Source organism: Bos mutus, chromosome 28 (genome assembly GCF_027580195.1).
Source record: "Bos mutus isolate GX-2022 chromosome 28, NWIPB_WYAK_1.1, whole genome shotgun sequence".
In the NCBI taxonomy this organism is placed as follows: Eukaryota; Metazoa; Chordata; class Mammalia; order Artiodactyla; family Bovidae; genus Bos; species Bos mutus.
In genome coordinates, this window is record NC_091644.1 from 18,154,808 (window position 1) to 18,171,589 (window position 16,782).

General features: G+C 49.4%; 1 long non-coding RNA gene across 1 annotated transcript; it reads right to left on the bottom strand.

Moving 5' to 3' along the window:
• Nucleotides 1-2,885: 2,885 nt before the first annotated feature.
• On the bottom strand, nt 2,886-12,661 carry LOC138986072 (uncharacterized). The gene is made up of 3 exons (XR_011462966.1): nt 9,102-12,661; nt 8,472-8,979; nt 2,886-3,786 (listed from the first exon to the last, which is right to left on the bottom strand). It is a non-coding gene; the product is annotated as an uncharacterized lncRNA (long non-coding RNA).
• Nucleotides 12,662-16,782: the final 4,121 nt, after the last annotated feature.

Below are 16,782 nucleotides of genomic sequence, written 5' to 3' on the forward strand. Positions count from 1 at the left end.
GTGGGATTTGGGGTCAGTCCTGCTGTGATTTGAAGCAAAGCAGAGGAGCCGGGAGTGGATCTGCCAGGAGCAAGCCCACACTGCACACTGGGGACACAGCTATGAATAACAGGCTGTCTTTGAGGCACTCCCAGTCCAAGAGGGGACAGATATATAAATCAGGTACAGGCTGACAAGGTAGGTGTCACAAAGCGGAGAGGTAGTCCAAGGAGAGTGGGGTGATGGATTCTCAGGAAAGTTGAGTCCAGAAAAGCTGTCTGGACCAAGAGACTTAGGGCTGAGTTTTGCTACGACGAACAGGAATTCCACAGGGAGCAAAAGCACAGGGGCATCTTGGGTGGAAGGAAGAGTGTAAGCAAGGTCCGGGGACATGTATGTGGACTCTCCCCGCAGGAGCCGTGGAAGCTTTCTGACCCTGTAGGCGAGTAGCAGCCCTGCCATCCACACACCAAGCAGCCAAATGCAAGATGGCAGCATCTGCAGGAGACTCTGAGCTGGTCAAGGGAACTCAATCTCTATGCCCTGAGCCAGCGCCTTCTCCTCTCCAGGGGATTATTCCCTGGAATGCTAGCCTTTCTTCCTGACTGGAGTTTCCATCTCTCAAACCATTTCAGGGTTGTCCACCAAGAGCTCAGAGTTCTCTCCATCTGCCTCTCCGTAGGAAACCTTTGCCTCTCCCCCAAACCTGTGGGGCACCTCTTACCACTTTATGTGACTTTGGACAAGTCTCTTGGCCTCTCTGAGCTCTGGTTTCCACTTCTGCAATTACGACCATGATGCCCGCCCAGCCTTCCTCCTGGGGCAGTGAAAGAGCACTTTGACAACCGTAAAGAACCACGGAGATGCTGCCAGCCCAGGGCCCAGCATCATGCAGACCTCCCTCCTCCTGGGCGGAGCTCCCTGCTGAGGAAGGACCAGGCCCTGCTCTAACAACTGAAAGGGAAGGCCCTCCACCACCCGTCTCCTGGCCACAGGGCACAGCACGTGGCCCAGGCCAGCCAATCAGAAGCTCCCCTCTCAACTTTGAACCTTGAAGAGAATCACAAAGTTTAGAACTAGTTTAGAGTAGTTCAGAAGTTATGGAAAGTACCAAACCCTGCCTGACAGCACTTGAGGCCTGACCTGGGCTTCATTCTCAGCTGTGTTCTTGGCGACCCGCTTTCTTTGGTCCCTCTGTTTTCTGGGCCTATCCTCCAGCCTCTGTGTGGTTCTATAAGAACTCTCCCTTATCTAACTAGCAAACTCATTTTCTGCATCAGCTAGCCAGAGGCTATTTCTGTTGCTAGCAACTATGAGGACCCTGCCAGGTATGGACCATATGAAGATTCTCCTGTCAGTTGTAAGGGATTACAGTGCAACATGGGGTCAGATTTGCCAAGGTACCTCCATCCCTTCTTTTCCAAAATTTAAGAAAGAAGGAAAGAAAGGGAAAAAAGGAAGGAAGGAAGAAATCGAGAGTAAGAAAGAGGGAGGGAAGTAAGGGAGGGAGGGAAAGGGAGGAAGGAAAGACGGAAAAGAAAGAATTGATATATTGGCTCTTCCTATATCAGAATGACCTTGTCCATGTTTCTCCAGAAGTGGCCACATCTCTGAGTGGGTTCATCTTTAGCTCAGAGATACATTTGACTTTAGGATCCTCAAAGGCAGAGACAATGTCTTTGTTCATTCATCTAGCAAGCATTCCTGGAAGGTCCATAGTGTGCCAGGCTCTGGACTGGGGGCTGAGAACACAGAGAAGCATATGACCTCTTCTGGCCCTCAGAGAAGCTGTAGTCCAGTTGGAATGACAGCTACAGAAATAAGTAGCTGGGAGGCATAAGACAATGCTATTCGAAGCCAGGACCAGGTGCAGCAGTGACAGAGGGGCTCCAAATAGGTTACAGTTTCCTAACCAAGAAAACTGGGCAAGACTTCCAAGAGACGAGACCCCTGAAGCAGAGCCTTGTAAGATGAGTGTGCTTGGCCAGACAAGGTCAGCAAGCGCATCTGTGGTAGAGGGGCTGTGTGTGTGCCAAGTCACGGGGGCATCACATGGTTCAGAGACTTCAGGCAGGGGAGCAGTAGGGCTGGGCCCAGTTGTGCTGGGAGGGGTGAGAGAGGAGGTCAGGAGAGGGGCATGGGCTGGGTCATGAAAGGCTGGTCTGGCACACCTGGGCCTGGCGGTCACTCAGCAAATGATGCTGGAGGCAGAGGGGGCTGGGCTTGGAGGCAAAGATGCCCCGTATGATGCCTGACGATACTAAAGAGTATGATGGGCTAAAGGATGGAGAGGAAGAGACTGCATGGCCCCGCAGTGGCCCTGGGCTGGCATCTTGGAGGAACGGGCACCTCTGCTTCACTGTCTCTATATCCTTAAAATGCCAAATACTCCGGTGGCCCTCTGGCACTCTTCGTGAGAAAGAACAGGAGGAAAGGAGCCAAGGGAATCCAAGTCTGCTCTTTTAAATCTGTCCTGCCTATTAAACCACCTGGGACTGAACTGGCTCCCCGCTGGGTCCCCCAGCCCCGACTGGGATGCTTTCCTCCCCTCCTTCCTTCCCCAAGAATGGAGGTGAGGCAGGGGGTATAATGGGTCTTAGCCAAATTCTCTGAGCCTCAGTCTCCTCGGTTGTAAGTGAGCCCCCAGCCTCACCGAGGGCCTCCCAAGGTTGCCATTCAGGACGAAAGAGAAAAACACACGCTCAAGTGCTTTATAAACCGTGAAAACAAAACAACACTCACAAACAAGCCTCATCCCTGTGAGGGCCGATTATGATTTTTAACGGACATAAACGCCTCTCCTCTGGGCGCCCTCCATAACAGCCTCCCTCTCCCACTTCACGTTCCCTGCCCGCCCCCTCGGTTCCCAGCCCTGAGCTGTGGCAGAGCCCCTTTGTCGCTTCCTGTCTGCATCCCGCCCGCTCCCCTCTCCCGGGGCAGTGCCTGCCACCATAAACCAAGCATGTGTGCTCCTGAGTTTAGTTTGTGGGCCCTCGGAGCCTGGCACAGCTGTGGCGGCTGGATGCTGCTTTTGAACGAGCAAGGCTGGAAGGCAAATGGGGTGGGCTGGGGCCACCCATCTGCATAGCCGGGGCCTGTCCCCCGGGGGTGGAGGGGGTGGGGGGGTGTGCCCTGAGGGCATGGCTTCCCTAGCCTCTCCATGGAAGCTTATCCCTCCCCCACGAGGCCTAAGGAGCCAGGCTCCTCCCCTCACATTTCTGCCCCGCTCCCTGCTCCCCTCTCCCATCATTTATTTATAAGGTATTCACAGCAAAATGAATGACAAAAAGTTAGGAGCTAATTAAAGCTGGCACAGATTGGCACATGGGGGCATGAATTATGCATTGGTGCAGAATGGCAGTTGGTGGCAAGACCGGCACCATGTGCCCTGGGCACTAGTAGGAAGTGGGCATGGGGTCCCCTGCTCTGCCAGGGTCCCCTGCCCTGCCTCTTGGAGGGGCCCCCCATCCAGGCCCCTCTGTATTTCTCTGGGGGCAGCTGGAGCTGCATCCACCACCCCCAACCATGGGCAATTTCTCTTCCTACAGCCCAGCATGTCATGGCTGTGAGTGGCGTCAACACCACGATCAGAGGCTGGACTCCCCACAGAAGCAGGTCCCTGGTTCTCCTGGCATGTGCTTGCTGCAGCCTCCAGGCAAAATGGGCAGGGCTGGGCTTCTCAAAGAGTGGGGGAGGCAGCAAAGGCTTGAGACCAGCCAGCTAACGTTGATATGAGCACATTGGAGCTGGAAGACGCCTTTAAGACCAGGCAGTCCACACCTCGAGGTGCCTTCACAGATGGAAAACCTGAAGGGAGAAGGGCAAGATTTCTACAAAGCTACACAGAGAATAATAGTAATAACACCGTTAATTTAAAACAGATTTTGTGCTAGACACTGTTCCAAGTACTTTGCATGGATTATCTCATTCAATCCTCACATGAAAAAGACACTCCAGTGAACCAATCTGACAGATGAAAAAACTGAGGCAGCACAGAAATGAAAAGGCAGGTTGCCCAAGGTCACGGGGAGCAAGGTCTGAGTTAAATGAAATCCAAGCAGTCAGATCCCAAGCTCTGCCTATGTGTGGGCCCAGACAGTGGTTCTCAACCCTGACTGCACTTCAGAAGCTCCTGGAAGGAGGGCTAAGAGTGTAAAATCAGGATCAGAGATTTGGATTTGATTGATCTGGCTGAGAACTGCACAGGGCATTTTTGAAAGCTCCCTGGGTGATTGTAATGCACATATGAAAACCACTAGTCTCAGGGGGAGGGGGATGGATATTGACCCCAAAAGTCACAGATGCAAGTTCTTGCTCTGCTGCTCCTGACTGTGAAGCAGAGCGCATGGCTCGCCCTTCTGGGGCCTCTGTTTCCTCATCTGTAAAATGGAGTTAGTAACTGCTTGGGCTCTGAAGCTGGGCTGTTTGAATTTAGCCTGAATCCTGCCTCTGCCTTGTGAAGTTCTCAGTTTGCTCATCTGTAAAATGGTGACAGTACTGGTATAGCTGCGAGGAGGGAACGAGCTGATGAGTATGAATTGGTGCCTGGAAGCCATGGTCGTTAGCTGTCCTGGGAATGGGGAACCTTGTCCCTCCTGGCCCACAGGGCTGGGGCCAGGATCTAAAGAGGACCTAGACAAGGCCGCGAGGCTGTGCGCGTTGGCGGGCACAGCGAGAGGCTGTCGGTCAGCAAAGACCGGGTCTCCCAGCTGCCGGTCCCAGACCCTGACTTTTCCTTGCACACTGGAGACGGGAATATATTATCAAGGCAGGTGCTTCAGACCACAGACAAGCTACCCCTCTCGATGTGGTGTGTTATCCTGCCAAGTAATGTTCTGTGGACACGTGGAAATATATAGTTTGGGGCTGGGGTTAGGCAGGGGTGGGAGAGAGAGACATTGATTATAGAACACTTCTCTTCTTTTGAATTTTGAACCATTTGAATGGTTCAAATACAAAAATAAATATAAGGGGAAGCTTCAGGCAGAAGGAAAGTGGTCCCAGATGGGAGCTTGGATATTCAGGAAGGAAAGTGGGTGACAGAAAGGGAAATACAGAGAAGTACACATGAATCTTGGTTGTATAAAACAATACAACCAATGTTCAAAATACAGAGAGAAAATTAAAATACATGGCCCAACAGCACATGAATCAGGGAGAGGGTAAAGAGAATGAGAATGTTCTACAGGCCTTGCATCGTCCGGGAAATGGGTTAAAATGTGATGTGTGGGAAACATTAATACATCAAGGATGGCTGCTCTGGCTCTCGGCTAACCCTAAAAGAACCATAAATGGATGGAGAGAACCAGTCAATAGAGGGGAAAATTGAATAATAAGGTTGCATGTGTGTGTATAATTTTGAGAATTATTTGTTGTTTATAAACAGAGTCATACTTCACATATTGTTCTATAACTTGATTTTTTGCTCTTAAAATATATCCTGGAGCTCTTTCCACATGGGTACACAGAGGGGCTGCCTGCCTCTTGTTAATCTGCCAGTGTGCATTCCATAGAAGGATGGTAACAGAGCTTGAAACGGGCTTGGGCCTTCCAAAATGGGGCCCTGTGTGCCGCCCACAGAGCCCATTCCGGCTGCAGACTGTGGAACCAAGGAATGCAATACCCCTGGGCCCATCCACAGCCTGGACTGGGGGGGCGGGCAGCAATGAGCAAGAGCTGCTGTCTCCAGGCTCTGAGCCCCACTCCAGCCCCATCAGTCACACAGCAGAAAACCCAGTGTCCAGTAAAGAGAGGCACGCACCCCCGGCCCCACATCCCACCTCTGGGCCCTATTGCAGTCAAACTACCCCAGAAAAGAGCTTGTTCCCATTTTCAAGACTCCTGATGTGAAGAATTAAGAGGAAGCCTCAGAGTGGTGTTCAAAGCCCCCAAACCTAAGAAATTAGGCCCGATATATCTTTGGGCTTCACCCCAACCTCTCTTCCCCGCAAAGCCTCTGTCTCAGCTGGCAAAATACACAGATACACAGAGATGGGTACAGAGATGTTTAGTGCAGTGCTCTTAATAACAGGGGGAGGTGGGGAGGGAGGCTACATGACCCCTCACCAGGGACTGGTTCAGCAGACCATGCCTTGACTCATCTATTCTGTGGGCCACTCGGCTCTTCAGACTTCCCCATCCCCAGTCCTCTCTCCTGCCACTGCTCACTGCCCTCCTTGCTCTCTGCTGAAGCCCATTTTCCAAGCCCCACCATCTCCTGGAAGTCTTCCTTTCCCACCCTGCAGACCCCCAGGTCCTCCTCTGACCCTCAGGGTCCTCACTCTCTGGACAACTCCCACACAGAATCTTCAGGGATGGTTTTGTTATATGTCTGTCTGTCCTGTTTCCAATCAAATCATAAGCTCCCAGAAAGCAGGGACCAAGGTGTGTCCAGAGGAGCTCTAGACAGATGTCAGAAGACTCATGATTCAGCCCTGTGTCTGCCCTTTTCTCCCTGAATGACTTTGAACAAGGTATTTCTCCCCCTGAGCCTATGTCTCAGGGCTCTGTCTTATGTAACCACGAGGAGTGAATTCAAGGTCCTTCCAGGGTCCTTCCTGCTCTCAGAGTCTAAAGTCATTTTGTGCTTTTCTGTACCTTCCTAAAAGGTAATAAAAACTAAAATTTTACATCTTAAGAGGGTTGCACCCACAGTCTTCCTTAATCCTTACAATGATTCTATGAGAATGGCACTTTGTTGTCCCCATTTCACTGATGAGAAAACTGAGGCACAGGAAGGCTGTATCAGTGAAGTTAAACTGGGTTATGGTCAGTACAAACAAACTCTGAAGTCTCTGTGGCAATAAAAGTTTACTTCTTGCTCACACACAGTGCAAGGCTAGGGGTATGGTTCTCCTCTGAGGGTGATTTGGGGACTCAGAGAACTTCCATCTCAGAGCTATACTCTTACATGATAACCCTGTGGGATACTGCAACACAAACCCATAACCCTGTGGTCCCACACAGGCCACAGTGACAGGGCAAGACAGAGATAGAGGATGTCCACATAGGCTCTTAGCCACCTTTCCTAGAGCAGCACACATATCACTCCTGCTCCCATTTCTCTGGCCAAAACTAGTCAGTCACATGGTTCCAACCTAACTGCCAGGAGACTGGAATGTTTAGTGGGTAAGCACCAAGAATCTGCAGCAGGGAAGTGAAGGAACTTGACCAAGGCCACTCAGGGAGTCCTGGTGTGAAGGATTTGAACCTAGACAACAAGACTCCAGGGCTTTCTGCTTTAATCACTATTGTGCATCATCTCCAAAGAGGTATTAGGTCCACAAGAGCTGGGTAAGAGGCTGATGGTGATGGATAAGGTGTGGTATGATGGACCAAGGTGAGAAAGGTGAAGAAGAAATAGCAGCCAGGCAAAAGTAACAACAGGCAGCCACCAACCACGGAACAATCCTAGTAGTTTCCCTCCAGTGAGCATGTGCAAGGGGCTAGGCATTTTATAAAATGTTCATCTGATCCTCTCAACATCCTGGCAAAAGAAACCTCACTTCCATTCTACAGATGAGGAAAGTGAGGCTCAAGGAGACTGAGCAAACTTCCCAAGGTTGAGCAGACGGGCAGCATCTGGGTGACTCTGAAGGTTCTCACCCATGGAGCTGCAGAGGGCTTCTAAGGGAGGACCAAGTTGAGGCATGAGCTCCCAGTGTGGGCTCTGACAACCCTTCGCTGCCAAAGCCAGAGCAGAAGAAGCCTGGAGGAGGGAAAGGGGAGCTGTTGCCCGGGGTGTACTGAAAACTCTGGGGACAGAGCAGCCCCCAGGGTACAGACCAGTTCCCCAGGCCCGGGCTGCCCAAGGGAGTCCAGATCTGCAGTACGGGCGCCACCTAGAGGCCAAGTGCGGCGCAGCACCTCTCACCCTATAGAACCCCACCCGCCATCTGGAAATGGAGGGAACAGGGGCTTTCCTTTTAGAGAGACCAGAGCCAAAAATGCGGAGGCTTGGTGCCTGCCCTTCACCATCTGCTCCACACATGCCCCATCCCCAGATCTCCTGTCCCAGCCATCCTGGGTCTCTCTCTAGACTTATTTTTATTAAAAATACTAATTGATGGGCCAGGCACTCTTACAGGCTCACTTTGGGACTGACAGTCTAGATTCTTGGGTTCAGTATTTACTGAGTGATTAGCTGGCTGTGTGACTCTGGGTAAGTCACTGTCCCTCTCTGGGCCTCAGCTACTTTCCTTGTAAAATGCAGGTTACATCCAGAGGTAACACAGGGGGCCTAGAGTTTGAATTCCAGCTCTGCCACTTCCTTGCTGTGTGGCCCTTTGGACAAGTTAATTAACTTCCATGTGTCCAGTTAAGTCATCTGTAAAATGGGTGGATGATGCTTATTCAAAGAGCTTTATTATCAAGGTTAAATGATTACTTATATATGTAATAAAGTCTATAATATACCGGGTTCTGAGTCTTGCTCCCTTTCCTTAACTACCTCAAGTTTTAAAGCTGAGGTTAAATGTCCAGGACTTTCCTACCTTTATCCCTAAGAAGGGTGAAGATCAGCCCCTGGATGTCCACACTCCAAACGTGGACCCTGCCAGGGAGACCGGAGACTGTCCAGGAGCCTTGGTTCCTGCAGAGTTCTTTACTCCAGCCAGTGCATGAGGAAGCTTTCCATCTCCTCCTTGGGTCACCTCCAGCTTCAGAGTGAGACTTACCTCTTCACTGCTGTCCTGGTGAATGGCATCTGTCCCCTGGAGTTGCACAGTGTGTAACCTTTGTGGCTGTTCATGGCAGCCCTGAAGTTGAAACTGTCAGTAATTAAAAGTGCACTTGGATGTCAATTACAGCTCAATTAAAAGAAAAAAAGAGAGGAAAAAACTTATCTAAAAAAACAAATGCAATGGGATACAGCCCATACCAGGCACAGCAGGAGCAGAGCGGGCAGAGTCTCTGCAGCTTTGGAAAATCTCAGAAAGACTTGTAACTCCACCCATGACACAGGCCGGATTCTTCATGAGCCCAGTACTCCGCTCACTCTTCCTGGCAGGGCCGAATTGGCATGAGATTAGCTACCACTGTTAACACTTACAGACCACTGTTGATCTCCCTGAACCTCAGTTTCTTCAACTGTAACATGTGGGTCTAACCCTTGACCTGCTTACCTTCTCTGGTTGTGCAATAAAGATCTTGAGTCTTCTATAAACTATCCAGCCCTGTTCAGATGTATTAATCTCCTCCGCACCTCAGCAAATTCATTCACTTATTCGTGACTGAGAACTCAGCAAGGCAAAGGGCTGGGGATATGATGGTGAGTGCAATAGGCATCCTCCTCTGACTACACACCTTAGGGAACAGAAGAGAAAAGATATAATCGGCACCTTCCCAAGGGCACCCCTGCCTCCTTCTCCTTCCCCTGTCTCTGCCTCCTTCTGGGAAAAGCAGGAACCACCAGGACTTCCTTAGCACTTTCTAGGTGCCCAGCACTCTGCTCAGTGCCTCACAGACAGATCACAGCTTTTATTCCATTTAGCAGACTTTGAAAGGGTGGCACTGCTCACCCCATTTTAAGGATGAGAAAGCTGAGACTCAGAAAATGTTTCCTTTAAGTGGAAAAAGACAGATTGAAATCCAGACCTGTTTGGCTCTTCAGTGAGAGTTATCCCCTGAAATTACAAAAGGAAACAATCACCATTCCTGAGGGCTTCTGATGTGTCAGGGGACGGGCACTTGATGTACTTCATTTTACTTAATCTCCAACCAATAATGCCAGTTAGGCCCACTCACCCAGCTTTACAGATGAGGAAACCGAGGATCCAGGAGGGTAACAGAAGCCCTGTGCTGGCTGACGCCATGGGAGTTGGACAGATTATAGTAATCAGCTAATGCCTGAGCGGCTCTGAAGATGCAAAGCCCTGTATTGAAAGCCTAAGGATGATGATTAAGTCAGAAGGTGGAATTAGCTGCAGTAGAGGGAGCAGGCTGCTGCCATGAGGAGAAGATTAGTGACTTGCTGCCCGATTAAGCTGAAGGCGGGTTGGGAGGGAAAGAAACTGAGAGGTTTACGGTGTCGTTCATGTCAGAGAGAGTTTGTAACTGTTGACCTCCAAGGCAACGATCACAACGATCACACCGCAGTGCTGAAAGGATGGAGCAGCATCCATAGAAAGCAGGCTGGGTCCCCAGCATCTCTTGCCTTTCTCCCTTTCATCCATCCATCCATCCATCCGTGAAACAAATACCAAGAGTGTGCTAGCTCTCAGGCACTACGGATACAGCCAGGAACAAGGTTCTCGTGAAGCCCCCAGCCGGGTGACAGACATTTAACAATAATCACAGAGCAAGGAATTCTCATTTTTAAGTGTAATCATGGCACTGTGGTTATATTTCATAAAAGAGCCCTAATCATTCAGAGACACACACCAAGATATTTACAGATGAAATGATGTGATGCCTCAGATTAGTACAGGAGGGGGTAGTGAGTCCAGATAGAGGTGAAAAAAGACTGACCCTGAGTTGGCAATTGTTGAAGCTGGGTGATGGGTACATGAGGGCAATGTATTACTCTGTTTTCTTCTGTAATTGTTCTCAAATTTCCATTTAAAAAACATCTAAAAAAAAGGCAAGTAAGTAATTACAATTCTTGATAACTGCCACAAAGGAAAAACAAATATATGGTGGGGAATTATTATAGAGAGGCCTGATTTCTACTGGAGATCGGGAGTCATTTTTTGGCAGGGTGAGGCAATGGAACATCCTTAAGCTAGTGATTGCTCAAGTGAGCTTGTCTCTTCCCACCCTGAAGGAAGGGCTGGCAGAGCTCTCCCTTTTGGGCATCACCAGCAGCTTTCTGGCAGACCAGAGGGCCTGGAGGACCCAAGACCATGCCCCAGGTCCCTCGTCATTGTGATGGAGGGAACAGGAGACCCCAGGTGCAGACTGCACCCCTCATGGTTCATGACTGTGTCGTGTGCATACATTGCTGTCTCCCATGAGCATCATTAGAAAAACCTTGAGGAAGAGGAGGTGCACTCTCCACTTTACAGATGAGAAAAACAAGGCTCTGAGAGTTTTTTTTTTTTCTTAAGTCCTGCTCAAAGTCAACAGCAGAGCTGAAGATTGAGGCCTGTGCTCTTGTCTGTTTCCTCCACTCACCCCAAACTGTTAACACAGCCATCGTTCCTGGATCACAGGTAGGGGACTAGGGAGAAACTGTTAACAAGAAAGACAGCTGGGACCTCAAGCCCCAGGTGCTGTGAGCCCAGAGAAGGCAAGGGTATCCCTCGGGAGCATACAAGCCTAGAGGGCAGGTGACAAGGCAGAGAGAGCTGGAGTTTCCTGGAAACATGCAGAACCAAGTGACTAGGGCCTCTAACATCAGGGGAAACAGAGTTCAGGGGTCAGCACTCACCCCTGCTCACCCCACCCCCAAGTAGCTCTCTCAGCTGCAGAGCTGGCCAGATTTCAACATCTGCAGAAGAGGCTGCAGTTCTGGATTAAGGGCACATGCTTGGGCACAGAAGCGGCCTGAAGGGCGGGCATAGGGGCCAGCCTTGGACCCAAGGGAACTCAGCACTGGAGTGAGGGCGCCTCTCCAGCTGCAGCCTCTGTGAGGCCAATGCACTCACCATTTCAGTATCCCTTAGTGAGTGCTCCAGCTGTGTTCAAAGGGAATAGGACAACACTGAATTCCTGCCTGCGCAGAGAGAAGCAGCAACGACAAACGGACATAATGTAGGCTGGCCCTCTGCCCTTGCATGTAAGGAGCCTACCCCTGGGACTCAAGCAGTCTTGGGTTCAAATCTTTGAGTTCAAAGCCACTTAGTAACCCTCCAACCCCAATTTCCTCATGGATGGGTGGGGTTGGGAATGAAACAATGAAAACAAAGCCTTTAGCAGAACATTCAGCCTCCATTCAGTGGGTGCCAGTCATCACCCTCCTCCTCACTGTGCAGTGACACCTCCTCCTGCTCTCACCCGCGCTGGTGTTCCTCTAGAAGCAGCCTGAGACAGGGGCTCAAGCGCAGGTAGTTTATTGGAGATGATCCTAGGAAGCCCCAGTTGAAGACTGAGAAAGTGAGACAAGTAAAGGAGGGAGACAAAAAAAAAAAAGGTGTGTTATTGAGCATGTTACCAGTGTAGACACGGGAGGTCCAGGCCACGGTGAACTGTGGGAAGCACTGTGGCGTAACAGTGGTTCTCACACTTGAGTGTGCATCAGTCTCTCCAGGGGTCTTGTTAAAATACCAGTTGCTGGACCCCACCACCCAGTGTCAAGTTCAGTAGGTTTAGGGTGAAATCTGAGAGTGTGCATTTCTAACAGGTTCCCAAGTGCTGAAGGACCACACCCTCAGAGTCCCTGATATAAAAGACGTCTTGGTGTGATCCTTCTTGACTGCCAAAGGTTAGCATCTCTGGGTCTCTCAGTGTTTGAAGCCTGCTTCCAACCAAGTGTATTAACTCTCTGACTCTTCAGCTTGCTCACTGGGCAGGCCAAGCTTGCTGTCACAGCCAGAAAAGCCCTACTAAAGGCATTGCTAGGGCCCAGCCAGGAGACGGCCTGTGGCTGGGATGCAGGGCGGTCAAGGGGAGGCGAGAGAAGCCTGCAAAGCAATTTGATGTCTGACTCAAGGACTTCAGTGGGAGCTAAGGGCCAAGGATGCCTTTGGGTAGGGCCCTAGCAACGTGTTCACATGGTCAGATAGTTTTGTAAAATTAGCAAAAGTGTTTTGTAATGTTTTTTCATTCTAAACAAGTTTTCTTTTTTGCACCTAATTTTATATTGCAATTTGTTTTTTCCTAAAAAGGGCCCCCAAATTGTCTACCCTTCAGACCTCATAAAGCCTGGATTGGTGCCTGCAGGTACGAACTCAGACTTCTTTTCCTGAATTGAAATAGGAGCCCACTACTTGACTCAGTAAGAACACAGACCACATGGGTTCAAGACCATCCAGGTTCAAATTCCTGGGTAGCTTTCTACTCTCTAGCTGAGTTACTTCGGTCAAGGTGCCTACTCTGTGGAAACCTCCGGTTATTCATTTACAAACTGAGGCCAGCAACCATGCAAAATCAAATGAAATAATCCCTGTCAAGATCAAATGAAATCAAATCAAATGAAGATCAAATGAAATAATCCCTGTCAAGAGGATGCCCACGGTACGTGCTCAATAAACATGAATATCTTTATTACTTCTCATGGTTTATTCTTGTCATTTTTCTCAGCAATCTCTTTCCTTAAAGCCCAGGTAGGAGTAAAGGAAATGGGGACTGGAAAAGCAACCTCCTCCGGGATTGGCAGGTCGCCTACCTCTCAGGGCTTGCACACCTGTTCACCCTGCCTTACTGGCCTCTTTTGGGCGCCCGCCCCGTTGCCAAGCAACTGCTGCCCGCCCCCGCGCGGGGATTGGCTGTATGGCCTGCTCCCGGCATGCCCCGCGGCTCCCGGAAGTCGCATTTGGGAGCCTCCTGTCCAGAAGGCAGGTGTGGGATCAGTTCCCAGATCAGTTGAGCGTGGCCGGCTGGTCATCGGTACCTGTCATTAGGCTGGACGGCCTCGCAGAGCTGAGGATTCGCCGTATCCCGCCTGGGAGGTCACTGCAGTGTGAGTCTCCGGTCAGTTCGATCCCCAGGAGAACGGGGCTGGGGCCTGGAGGCAGCTTGGAGCACCAGCCAGTCGGCCTGGGTCCCTGTCCAGGAGCCCCTGTCGCGCCACCTCAGCCCTGGTCCCCGAAGCCCAGAGGCCCAAGCACTCCTGGACCTATGCCACCAATTTAGGCATCCTGGTTCAGCTCTGTGACCTTGGGTAGAATGACTATCAGAAGCTTAGCCTTCCTGGTGCTGATATCAATATTGACTGATAATGAGTGACGTCATTGTTGATTGCTTACTTTCTACCCTTGATAAGTTTATGATTATAGAAACATTCTGATCCTGAAAAATAAATATATTGGCTACCCACTGCAGTATTCTGGCCAGGAGAATTCCAGGGACTGTATGATCCATGGGGTCGCAAAGAGTCGGACAAAACTGAATGACTTTCACTTTCACAGAGAAGCATTCTGATCCTGAGAAATAAATATATTATTATGTTTATTTTAGAGAGATGAGGAAAATGAGGCTCAGGAAGGGATTTAATTTGCCCGACCAAAGTCAAAGTCAGAACCACTCAAAGAGGCCAGTTTTCCAACCCCATGTAGTGCAACTCCAAAGGCCAAGATTTTAACTTAGAGGTTTCTTGTGAGGATGAATGAGAGGATGTCAAAAGTTAGCCAAGTGCCAGACACCCACCAAGTGCTCAGGCAAGGTTAGTGGGCGAATCATCACAGCTGTGGTAACAAGGAATAGTTCTATCAGCATTAAAGGGTGACTTTGGCCAGAACTTTGTCAGAGGCATATTGCTTTGTCTACTTGGAACAGGTACGGTCTGGGAGACTTAGCTGCCCCCCTCCAGAGTTTCAGGTCCTTAAAAATGTTGAAGCTGCTGTGTCTTCTACTTCCTCCTTAAACTTCTTTCCACTTCTATTTTTACCTCATTCCTCTTCTCCCTACCAGTCACTCCTAGCTTCAGTGATGAAGCCCTTTGTCTCCGAAAATGGCCCAGTTTGTGCCCTGAGTTTAAGTGGGATAATCAGTAACTTCAAAAGTTCTCACTTTTATTGGTTAAACTGGACATAGTGAAAACACCAGCCCTGAAACAAGTTAATGAGAGCCTGAACTTAGAAGGGGGGACATCACTTAGCCTGTGACATTCAAGCAGAAAACCGACTATGGTTTTCAGGGAAGAGAAATATCTGTCCTTCCTAAATGTTAGAGATACTCACCCATTCTGGGTTCTGGGGACTCCTGTTTGGGTCTCAGTTTCCCTGCCTCTAAAATAGTAAGATTGAATGATATTAGCCATATCCAAATACTGTCTGTATCTTTTAAATTTGATATTCATTAACTCAGATGGTTTACTTAAATTTACTATGAAAACATACTGTATATCATTACTGGAAAACCAGTATCACTTGCCATAAGTAGAAGATAAGCTATAAAAAGAAATAAAAACAAAACCAAACCATTGTTCTCAATTTAGTGGGCAAGATCGTGAAGTGAGGTCTGATGGCATTTTGTTAAAAGTGGAGAAGAGCAAGTTTTTAGGAAGGTGTTGAAGACACTCACGAATTAAACCAAAATTTCCTCCAACGGGTAATTAGGATCAAAAGAACTGAAAAGAGAAGAACTTCCACATGCTGAGATTCTGTGTTTAATGCTCTGCTGGATGGCATGTAGATTCACCCAGCACAATACCAAAATAGTTCACTCTCAACACTTGGAAAAAATAGTGGCCAGACAGTCGATGGAGTTGTCTAATAGCCAGATTTTGGTCTGATTCTTTTAAGGTCTGTGGGGTAGGTGGGGAGCAGGAGACACCTCCTAGTGGGCCCACTGGAAGCCTTTTCTCCCCATGTCCTTCCTCCTCTACATATAAACATCCCAGGCACAGGTGAGATGAACAGAATGTGCACAAAAAGCTGTTTGACCACTGTCTGCATCTTCCCAGGATCTCAGAAGGTAAGGGGAAGGAGCAGCTCTTCCTGTCTTACTGTCTGGGCAGGGGAGACTTAACTCAGAGGCAAGCAGCCCTACCTCCGAATCAGAGTCTGCATTGTCAAAAGGTGTCTGAATAGGAAAGGAGTCATTGGGAAAGGGTTTTATATGGAGCAAAATGTGGATCACGATACCAGCAACACCAGGCCACGGAAGAGGTAGGGGAACCTGATGGGGCGTGAAGTTGAGGTCTGCTTCCTCTCACCAGCCAGATCCTCCCCTGCTTCTGCCACTGAGGACCTGCATCCTTCCAAAATAGAGATGGGGGAGGACAAGGCAGCACCATTCTTCCTATGGTTGCTCTTTGTACAAAATTCTAGGCTTCTTGGGCCTCCCCCACAGCCCAGGATGGAGCCCATGACTTATTTTTAGCGTCATTTAGTCCCCATCATTTAAACCCCATGGTGGCAGCAGCATGGAGCTCTATCTTCATACTCCAAAGTAGTACAGACACCCACTGTCTGGATACTGCTTAGAAGACCCTGCCCACAGTCTGCCCTGTGTGTCTCTAGGGGGTGAGAGATGGTTTAAAGGAGAGAAGAAAGAGGGCCTCTGGAATCTCAATGAATTTCCACTAGTCCTGGCTACATTTCCAAGTAAGGCACAGCTTTGAATATTTAGGAAGACAGAGAAAAGGAAATAGGACAGACTCAAAGAGGAAAATAAGAGGTTGACCTGACTCAAAGAAAGTGGAATTCAAACTTCTAGTAATAAAAAGGAACATCTGTGGGCCCCCAGGCAAGACTACAAATGGAGGCTCATATATCTTGTATCTCAATGTTAGTTATAATCAGGTAGCAATGTATTCTCTTGCCTACCTTGACACATACACCTTTATGGAACCTGGGATGCCATAAAGGTTGGCAGGTTTCAACCTGGGATTCTCTGACTCTGGAATGTGGTGGCTCAATCCCACACCTGGAGAGGTCTTCTATGCACAATTGTGGATACCCCAACTCATATGTCCCAACTCAGCACCACTTGCACACAGCCAGCCCTTGAGTCTAGAAGGTCCTCAAGCAGTCTGCCCTTGAGGGATGGACTGAGTAAAGAGCCTGCCCAGGTTGCACTTTGAGCCTGTTTAGGCAAGAGATCCCGGGAGCCCAGAGGATGGTCCAGAGGTGTGGCCTCTCTGCTGCCAGGTCCCCTTAGATCTGCAGATACCTTGCCCCATGGGATGTGGTACAAATGAACCTCCAGTAGTTTTAGAATAATAATGAGAGCAAATAGCTATGGATACCTTTTGCAGTTTAT